Genomic DNA, 9959 nt, shown 5'->3' with positions numbered 1-9959 from the left:
AACATTGACGAAATCTTAACAGTGTTAAAGGAATTTTAATATTGATTTAATATTTATTATCGATCCAAAAAACCAGAGCACATCACTATCACCTTTCAGAAGTTACAAATTGGGGATATAGTCATACAATATGTATGACAGTGTCAATGTATACATACAAAATAACACATATACCCAACACTCAGTACCTAAAGACTAAGCAAGGAGAGCTATAGTGAGACTGGTGTTTGTTATACTACCAGAGGTAAATTATATGGCTATGTTAACACACCACAGCTATGTCCGCAGATGCGGATCCAGTGCCGGGGAGAGTCTGAGTGCCGTGACGTGGTAAGAGCTCCCTCCACGACACACACACACACACACACACACACACACACACACACACACACACGACACTTAGAGTAATAGAGCAGAGTTGATTGGCTTGTTGTATTGTCAGGGCCGTCATCATCTCAGACATGGCATGTCAGCCGGTGACAGTCGCTTTAAAAGGCCCACCTGTAAAAGCATCACGTTCCATGTCTGCTGAAAATTTATCAGCACTCCACAGCAAACCCATCTCACCCGTCTTAGAGTGGGTAAAAAAAAAGAAAAGAAAAAATGTGTAATTGTGTGATTTGTATGTAATCACAGTGATGTTTGTAATGATATCATATGTGTCTTTGTGTATTTGTGACTTAAAATGTTTTTTTTTTTTGTTTTTTTTTGAAAACTGACATATGGCTAAATTAACGCAAAATCATTTAAGATTTCAATTGTATTCATTTGTATTCTTTCTGTTGTGTGACTAACATTTCAGTGTGATTAGCAGAAACTTAATTCTGAATTTGTTTGGAAGTGTTCTTATTCTTGCGAAATACACTACTATTTCTAGTAAACTGGAGCCAACAAAGAGAACAGGAACAAAGTTAATTTAAGTTCAAAGTTAAATAAAACATAGATGTGATAAAAAGGAATAGAAGCATAAAGACAATAAACACTATCACATTTACTTCCTTTTTCCTTTAATATAATTTTCATTTAAAATCAGCATGTATTAGGCATTGTGAGGGACAGTTTTAATTATTCAGAACTAAGTAGCCACCCTCACCTTTGGCCAAGGTATCTATCTATCTATCTATCTATCTATCTATCTATCTATCTATCTATCTATCTATCTATCTATCTATCTATCTATCTATCTATCTATCATTTAAATAAATGAAAACAAAACAAACCTCACTGTAGACTAGAGCAGACTATTAGCTCATTAATGAACATTACATGAATGAAAACAAACCAAATAATCATGCATTTACGGTTTCAAGATTTAAGTGATGTGTGCTGAATAAATTAAAACAGCTGCATGAGAGAGAGAGAGAGAGAGGGAGAGAGAGAGAGAGAGAGGGAGAGAGAGAGAAGAGAGAGAGAGAGAGAGAGAGAACAATTTAAAGAGGTACAATCTAAAAATGAAGAAGTTTGCATATGACTATAGACAGAGGGAAAGGAGGGAACAAGAAGAATGAGTGTGGAAAAAAGAGTGTGTATGTGTGTGTGTGTGTGTGTGTGTGTGTGTGGCTCTCCTCCTTTTACCCTTGCATCTGTGCTGGGGTGGGACAGGGTGCCAGGTGGGTGGGTGGTTGGGTGGTGGCGGATGAGGTGGGGGCATCTCACGGCCCAGCGGCCCGCCACCAAGCGGCACTCACTTTGCCCCTGCTCCCCATTCATCAAGCCCGCACAGACCACTGGCCAAGCACGTCTCCCTATCATTACCACTCTCACAATGCGATCCATGCCGCTAACCCTGCCTCCATTCCACAGGATTAATAATATCTCTTTCAACCTTCACACTGTGATAAATAGGCACAAGGAGAACAAAAGGAGCAAGAAAGAGAGAGAGGGAGAGAGAGAAAGAGACGAGGAAGGAGACAGAAAAAAGAGAGAAAAGTGAGAATATCAGAGAGAATAACTGGAACCTCTTGTAAGTGAAAGCAACTCAGTTATGTTAATGTGAAAGTAATTCTGTTATCCAGCTAGTAATTCTCTGAGCTCTTGGGTATAGGTATAACTGGCTTGTGTACATTCAGGTACAACTAGATTCACCCTAACCTTTGAGATACCAATCAACTGTTCAGATAGACTGCATGTGTTCCACAGTACAGATTATTGAGTAGCCCCCTAAATTTTGAACAGACATTTTCTACTCTAAAAGCTAGAGCCTACATTCCAAACTAAAGCTCATTGATGTAACAGTGTATGATTCTAACACTGATTCTTTCACAAACCACTTAATGTTACATCAGATGAATATGTTTGAGTTGAAAAAACAAACTAAAACAAAACTACAGCACTTTAAGCCATTTGAGAAGACATTTTATATTTCAGTACCTCACAGTATAACTTAAAATCAAATCCAAATAGGACGGTCATAATTGAAGATTGGTGATCCTAAAAGAAAATTATTTAGAGACAATTATGTGGTAAAACTACAATACAGTGCATCTATTGTCATTACAGTGACCTAGGAGCAGGGGCAGAGTTTGAATACTGAAGGTCTGTCTAGGTGCAAAAATCGCAAACTTGTGGCTGTTTTTGCTGTAGAAACATTGTTTTCACTGCTTCATACAGCCACATGAAATCCCGGTTTGGCTTCAAGATCTTGTAGAGCCTTGCAAAAGTTTTTAAGAATGTTTTAAGAAATATACTTCATGTTTGCTCTCCCGAAACACCCGAAGACCTCAGGAAACATCACTGATGATGTGTCCTCGCACATCCTAGGATGCATCTTTGGCCCTGTTTACTCCTTGCATTAGATCTGATTTTGGTGATCAGATCACAAGTGAACAGCTGTAAAGTACAGGTGTAAACGCAACCAACGTGCACTGAGGTTGCCTCGAGATCTGATTGCTCAGACCATATTTGAAGGTGGTCTGAACCGCATATGACCACTTTCTTTTAGCAGTGTAAATGCGAATGCGATCTCGACCAGGTTGAACGACTGCCTATGCAACTGATGTTGAGGTAAATAAATCATTTTGCAAGTCAATGGGTTAAACAAAACACTTCTGAAATGAATATTTGACCCCTGAACAACACATGATACCAAATCGCTAGTAAACCACACCACAAATTTACGACAGTAATTCTGTTCATATAGACATTTAATATACATCTCGTATCTTGTGGTCTACAATCAATTTTCTTGAGCCGAGACATATGGGCATTGCTTAGCTCTGTTTGGAGGCTTGGTTAGCCAAACACATTGTAAAGAGATTAGATACACCACAAAACAGGAATTTCATTCTTTTATACCTTAATTTTTTAAAGTATGTAGTCTCTTTGAGAGCTGTTTCGCAGTTTGGTGGCTCCAAATGTGATAGTTTACATTAGTAACTGTCGATTCAAAGAGATATACCCTCAGGGGAGCCCGAGAAGGGGGGAAAATGAGCACCCCAATAGGACTGACCTAATGATGACGACCTTAGCAAACAGATTATCAACAGCGACAACAGAAAGATGTATTTGCAGCAAGGTCTAAAAAAATGAGCGTGGCCTTAAAATCCATCAGGCCCAAATGAAATGCTTGGTACAGCAGAGAGTAGTGCAGCAAACAGGATCAACCCCTGGTGAGACGCAGGAGGAGCCTGGCCTGGAGACACCCCACAGAACCCAGAACCTTTGAGTGCTTAGCACTCCAGCTCCCAGCAAAGTAGTTCAGCAGCGTCGGATCAAGTGGCCTCCAGCAAGCCTGCACAGATAGTGGCCCCAGTTCGACGAAGATGCGGCCAGAATCATCAAATTAACACCAATGGGAGATGCAGACAGATGGCTACAGATGATGACCACCATCATTGTCAGTTTTGCAGCAGAGAGGTTTGATTTTGAAGAGAGCAAGTCCACCAGACCCAACTACATCATGAACCGAAGGGCAGATAAGATCCACCAACTGCGGCGAGAGCTTCAGACTCTGGTAAAACAGTTCGAGGCAGCAACTGAGCACGAGAAACCACCAGTAGCTGAGCTACGTTACATTATCAGGAAGAAGCTCATGACCCTGTGTAGAACAGAATGGCACAGGAGACAGAGAAGAGAGAGAACCAGGAAGTGAACTGCATTTATAGCCGATCCATTTGGATCCACAAAGCAGCTGTTAGGGCAGCGGCGTAAGCAGCCGTCTTGCCTGCTCTACGGAAGAGGTTGACCACTTCCTGCACAACACTCTGAGCGACCCTGATAGAGAGCAAGAGCTAGGGCCCCTCAGAGCCCTTTTGGACACACCATCTTCCACGGTAGAGCTCAACACCAGAGAGCCCACCTGAAAGGAAGTCCAGGGGGTGGTTACGGCAGCCAGAGCCAGTTCCACTCCAGGGCCCAGTGGAGTACCCTATGAGGTGTACAAGCACTACCTAGAGCTCCCCAGAATCCTCTGGAAGATTCTGTGGGTAATTTGGTGCAGGGGAACTGTAGTGGACCAGTGGAGGAAGGCAGAGGGCGCCTGGACACCAAAAGAAGCGAACTCAACCAAGCTGGAGCAGTTCAGATCCATATCACTTCTCAGCATGGAAAGGAAGATGTTCTTCAGGGTCCTATCCAGAAGGATGACAGGCTTCCTCCTAAAGAATGCCTACACTGACACCTCAGTACAGAAAGGTGGCATTCCTGGAGTTCCAGGGTGCCTTGAACACACCATAGTTGTCACCCAGCTGATCAGGGAGGTGCACAAAGGGAAGGGTGACCTGGTTGTCCTTTGGCTTGACCTCACCATTACATATGCCTCAATACCCCACAAGCTGGTCAAGACCACCCTGGACCGACACCATGTACCCAGTAAGATCAAGGACCTCATCCTGAACTACTACAGGAACTTCAGGCTTAGAGTCACTTCTGGGAATACAACATCAGACTGGCACTGGCTCGAAAAGGGGATTATAACTGGGTGCACCCTCTCAGTTATTCTCTTCATCCTTGCCATGAATATGGTGGTCAAAGCAGCTAAAACTGAGTGCAGAGGCACTCTGTCCAAGTCTGGCATTCGGCAACGCCCCCATCAGGGCCTCTATGGACGACTTCACTGTCACCACATCATTGGTGCCCGGTGGTAGGTGGATCCTCCAGGGCCTGGAAAAGCTCATCTCCTGGGCAAAGATGAGTTTTGAGCCACCAAATCCAGGGTCATAGTATTGAAGAAGGGGAAAGTAGTGGACAAGTTTGACTTCTTTTTGGATGGCTTTGTAATCCCGTCCACCACTGAGAAACCAGTCAAGAGTCTAGGTAAAATCTTTGACTGCCGCCTCAGGGATGCAGCAACCTTCAAGGAGCTTGAGAACTGGCTCACAACAGTAGACGAGTCTGGCCTACCTGGCAGGTTGAAGGCTTGGATTTATCAACACAGCATCTTACTGCGAGTCTTCTGGCCTCTGCTTGTGTATGAGGTAATGCTGTTGACAGTGGAGACCCTGGAGAGGAAGATCAGTAGCTTCCTCCACAGATGGCTTGGACTGCCACGCAGTCTTAATAGTGCAGTACTGTATGGGAGGAGCAACAAACTCCAGCTCCCTATCAGCAGCCTCGAGGAGGAGTTCAGGGTTTCTCAGCTCATGAGAGGTACTGCTCTATTGGGACTCCAGGGACCCTCATGTGGCATCAGCGGGCATTATGGTGCGGACAGGCAGGAAGTGGAGAGCCCAGGAAGGCCTGGAGATAGCTGAGTCTTGGCTGAGACACAGTTCTTTTGTGGTCACTGTGGCAACTTGATGTGTAGGGTTGGGAGCCATCCCACAACCTTGCTATGATAAGGCACATGGCAAGGGCAGATGCCATCTGATCCTGGAGCAGGTGCAGGCTGGTGCAGGTGTCGAGGAGGAACAGACCAGCAGGATGGTGGGCATGCAGCAGAAGGGACCATGGACAAGGTAGGAGAATGCGCTGGAGAGGAAGATATCCTGGTCAGATATCTGGCAGGCAGAACCCCAGCGGATCAAGTTCATGGTCCAAGCAACCTCCATGTCTGGGGCTAGAGTGATTCTCCAGCATGTCCTCCGTTTCCCATAAAATGTTCACTGGGCTGCTACCACTGGCGACATGACCAAGTGCTGAAGACAGTTGCAGAGGCCATCTCCAAGGCTGTGGCCAACAGCAAGCATGTCCGTGACCAGAGGAATATTGCGTTTGTCAGGGCTGGTGAGCAGCCTCAGTCACAGCCCGGATCAGCAGCCGGTCTGCTTACCTCTGCATCAGACTGGGAGCTGCGAGTCAACTTGGGGAGGCAGCTCAAGTTCCCGGTCTATGTATGACAACTTTGTTCAGGCCAGATGTAGTGCTGTCATCAGCCTCTTCAAAGCAGGTGCTCTTTATAGAGCTGACAGTACCCTGGGAGGACCATATGGAAGAGGTGAATAAGCAGAAGTGGTCCAAGGAGCTGGTGGATCAGTGCCGGAGGAGAGGCTGGAAGCCCATTAAGGCGGGGTGTAGAGGCTCTGCTGGCCACTCACTGTGCAAGGTCTACACTCCATGTGGGATCACTAGGGCTACAAAAAGGAAAGCCATCAAGTCCACCACAGAGGCTGCAGAGAGGGCCTCCAGATGGCTTTGGATGAGGAGGAGTAATCTGTGGGCCAATGCTGCTGGGACAGAAGCCAGGGTCTGATCAACCCTGGCTGGGTTGCCTGAGCAAGGGTGTATGTTGCTGAGAGACCCGAAACACCCGAGGACCTCAGGAAAAATCACTGATGATGTATCCCAGCGCATCCTTGGATGTATCTTTGAATCAGATCTGGCTGATATTTGTGTACCAAATTTAACAACAGACTGGTAGGGACAAAGGCATTTTCAAAAAAGTGATACGTCCGATACACGTTATAAAGTATGTTTCATCCATGCCTAAAACTACAGCTGAGTGCAAAAGTAGACAGCGAGAAAGATTACAGTCAGCAGTTGCTTACCGACCAAAGGAGAATATGAAATCATTATGCAAATTTGCAGGATTACATGTTTGAGGCTGAGTGTGGTGTTTAGGTTTAATTAAAAATATCTCTCTCTTTTATATTGTTAGTATGATTTATTAGATGAGTCTTCTCCATTTTTCTTCCATTTGCCAATATGCTTGATGGGACCATGGTGTTTTATAAGTGCTCTGAAACACCATTTGTTTTGTTTCTTTCCTGTTTAGACTGTGATGTCTTGGTCTGAGAAATAATTTTCTCATATGATAAACAGTTACCGTGAAAGAGAAATTAATGAAATGCAGAATAAATCAGGCTTTAATAAAATTCTTATTGGAGTGAAACGATTATATTTGTCAGTTTTCTCAACAGTTATACATATTATTCGTTTGTATCCTGAACAAGTTCTGCCTTAACTCTTGTCTTGTCTCTCAGTGCCCTGCTGACTTTGGCATGGGTAAATTTGTCAACGCTGGGACGCAATACTCAGAAATTCTGGAGGTTCTTGATCCATAGATATGTGTGATGTCGTCTCTTTGAAATACTAGTAAAAAACGGTAATGAGGTATTGTGTTTGTGAGAGGAAAGGAGGTGCACAGGAAAACAATAGGATTGGAATATGTGCTAATGAAAGTTTGTGATAAAGAGCAGCTGTGAGTGCCTTTGGCCTGCCTCTCTCCTCTCCTCTCCTCTCCTCTCCTCTCCTCTCCTCTCCTCTCCTCTCCTCTCCTCTCCTCTCCTCTCCTCTCTCCCTCTTTTCCAGTGTGATTTAAGAGTTCTCCTCTTGCCTGTGACAGTACGGTATTTCTATCACCCAGATTATAACTCACTGTGATTATTCAACTCCAATAGCTCTGGCCCCCCAACTGCATTTAGCCCAAAACGTAATATCTTTCATGCATACATTATCCATCTTCCTTATTATCCCGAATCATTTCAGAATTAAATTCCAGCTCTTCCAATATGGGCACGAGCAGTCGACTGCTTTATAGTGTAGTCAAAGGTTAAGATACCAATCAAAGTAACCTCGCCGATGTAGCCAGACACTTTAATATTTGCAAAACTGATAATTATGAGAGGACATCATATTTTTTGCCTTTTGCCCTGATTACCCCAAAGGCAACCCAAGCGTAGACAGCAGGGGAAGAAGATCTAGTATGTGTGTGGATAGAGAGGACATTTGTACAAAAAAAAAAGAAGGGATTTGGAAGTTGAGCTTGACAGAAGAGGACAGACCAACACAGAGAATTTAAATGATCTGTTGTTGGTAATGGGCATTATTGCTTGTATCTTCTGGAAATCTTTGTTATTAATACGTAATACAATCAAAACTGGGTGAATGGTCAAGGTGCATATGAGAATTAGAACTGCATTAGCTTTTTTATTTATCTGCATATTATCAAGGGTTTTGAATTTCATCTCGTTAAAAATTTGGGGGGAATTAAGGATGAAACACTGGAGGGGGGGATAATGAATGGATGAATGGTTGCATAGAGACTTTGAAGTTGTTTTATTTATTTTTTTTAATTCATTCAAAAATACATATTGTGTTGGCATCAGAGAACGAAAGAGAACACAGCGTCCCTCAAAATTCTCATTTGTCAGTTTCCTTAACATCCTAGCATGACATTTCTTGTTGTAGCATTGATTTTGTTTTGACTGATGGGTTCGGCTATTTGAATTAACTGTGCCAAGCAATCCCCTGCTGAGCAGTGACCTTACAAGGACAAGGGTGACATTGCCACCTCTACATCGTGTCGTTTTAACTTTGGTCACAAAATAAGGCCCAACGTTTCTTACCGGCATTTAAATTAAGACACACTGTGTCTTTAAAAGAAATGGACGTTGTAAATTGTTGGGGTTGCATGCATGTTGTGAGCTGTTATGCATCAATCTATCAGCGGCCCTCATCTGTATTCAGATTTGCAGAAGAGGCAAAAGAGAACTTCTGTAGAGCACTCTTTGAATTTGCAGCCTTATACATGCATTACATTCTCTGAATCTCCTTGATATGTAATATTTAAGCTGTCCACTGGACCTGGATTCTTCTAAAGGCCAGTCTAACACATATAAATTCATTTCTAATGTTGGTCAAATGAGGGTCCATAAACATATCTTTTTTTGTTGTTGTTATATTTGAAACTCAACATTTTCCCTGCAATCGAAATGAACGATGAAAATATCACCTACATGGAAAAAGTCAAATTGGCTGTGCGGTGAATGATTTACATAGAAGGATATGTATAAAATGCAATGATTACTTCTCACATTTGCTATACAGACTTTTCAAAATACTTCAAAACAGACAAATAAAAATAAAAACGCGCTGTATCGTAAGCCTTTTTTCTTATGATTGTCGTTAAACATGTTGTGTTTTTCTTTTTCATCTTCTTCAGATGAATAGAATGCTGAAAAGCCCAGTCACTTCAGAGAGATAACATGATATTTGTCCCTGAGAGGGGCTGTCATCTGGAGAACCCCGGCTGGCTGATTATTAGACGAAGCCGAAAAAAATAAATAAATAAATAAATAAACCCCACGTCCGCTCTCCACTACGTTGGAGTGTTAAAAGCCAGCTCCCGCTGCTCCGTCAAGCGTCTAAACACAGCTTTGCTTAATTACTCACACCATTAGTTTATTGCTTTTATATATTTGTTGGCTATTAGCTGCAGAGTTACAGTCCATTCAGAGAAGGGCTTAATTACTCCAATCAGCAGCCCCCAGTGAGGGCCCGGTCGGAGCGTTGCCACGCCGACACGCCATAATGACACTGCTGACATAGCACTGGGACAGTCAAGTGCTTGCATTAATGCATTTACAATCTCATCCAAATATTGGGATTGTTTATTCACACTCTGTCAAAAAACAAAACAAGACAAAAAAAAAACAACGACAACAATGTCAACAAGAAAGACAGCGACCGGTGTGAACGGTGTTCACGAAGAGCCGAATGACTATTCCACCAGCGTTTTGAAAAAACAGGATGTGTGATGAATCCGAATGAGAGGATGCCGGGGGAAATCTCTGTCAGTTATG

The 9959-nt window shown here is 43.2% G+C and overlaps 1 pseudogene; it reads left to right on the top strand.

The window, feature by feature from the left end:
• The first annotated feature begins 3820 nt into the window (after positions 1-3820).
• LOC115812120 (uncharacterized) lies at positions 3821-6671 on the top strand (annotated as a pseudogene).
• Positions 6672-9959: the final 3288 nt, after the last annotated feature.

This window comes from Chanos chanos, chromosome 5, assembly GCF_902362185.1.
Source record: "Chanos chanos chromosome 5, fChaCha1.1, whole genome shotgun sequence".
Taxonomy (NCBI): Eukaryota; Metazoa; Chordata; class Actinopteri; order Gonorynchiformes; family Chanidae; genus Chanos; species Chanos chanos.
This window is presented reverse-complemented; position numbering and strand designations above follow the sequence as displayed.